Genomic DNA, 1122 nt, shown 5'->3' on the forward strand with positions numbered 1-1122 from the left:
CGTCACTGCGACGTCACTTTCTCTTTTTGGCGTCAAAGAACAGCGGCAGTGGGGTAATGAGGAGGTGACGTCGCTGTGACGTAATTACCGTGACGTCATTTTTGCGGCGTGATGCGTGGGGGGTGCTGCTCTGACGTTATCGCTTTTCAGTGTCAGAAATCAGTGGAAATGAGCAAGTTGTGACGTCATCGCTGACGCCGCGTTCTCTCGGACATGTCAGAAATGAGTGGGAATGGGCAAATTAGGGGGAAATGAGCAAATTGTGATGTCATCGCTGACGCCGCGTTCTCCCGGACATGTCAGAAATGAGTGGGAATGGGCAAATTAGGGGGGTTCCACCCTGATGTGGGCACAGCTTGGGGGGTGCCCGGCCCTGGAGGGGTCAGTGATGTCACCGCTGATGTCATCTTCTCTCGGACATGTCAAAAATCAGTGAAAACGGGGAGATCGGGGGTTCCGCCCTGATTTGGGCACAGCCGGGGGGTCCTGGCCCTGGGGAGGGGAGGCACGTCGATGCTGTTCGGGGCAGTTTGGGTGATTTGTCACTCCACTAAAGGGTCACGGCCAGCAGTGTCCCCTCCTCGTGCACCTGGGGGTTTCAGCATCCCCTCGGCCTTTATTGGGGCCCCCTGGCAGCACCCACAGCTGAGACAGACTAAGAAATCATCCATTTAATCATTTTTTTACACAAAACTGTACAATCCCTCTGCCCCGTGGGGATCCTGGGGGTCCGGAGGGGCTCAGGTACAAAAATAACTCTGCAGCAGAAGTGGGGACAGGAGCCCACCCGCGCCCTGGGGCTCAGCTTCCCGCAGGGAAGCCTGGGGCCGTCCCGGCTCCATGGGGAGCACAGCCCGGACAGCGGCAAATCCCAAACCAAGCCACGGCCTGCGGGGTCAAAATCCCAACCGGGAAACCCCGGATCCTTCCAGAGGGACCCTGGGCAGGCGGGGTGGGCAATGCCGGGCGTGCGGAGCCGCGGTCCCGCGGTGGATCCCGACGGATCCCGATGGATCCCGACGGATCCCGCAGGATGTGGAGCGGGGCTGGCTCACACCAGCTCATCCAGGAGGGTCCCGATGCCGGCTCCGCGCCGGCGCCCGCCCCCACCGCGGCAGTGTG

The sequence above is a fragment of the Corvus brachyrhynchos genome, unplaced genomic scaffold (genome assembly GCF_000691975.1).
Source record: "Corvus brachyrhynchos isolate BGI_N302 unplaced genomic scaffold, ASM69197v1 scaffold150, whole genome shotgun sequence".
Taxonomy (NCBI): domain Eukaryota; kingdom Metazoa; phylum Chordata; class Aves; order Passeriformes; family Corvidae; genus Corvus; species Corvus brachyrhynchos.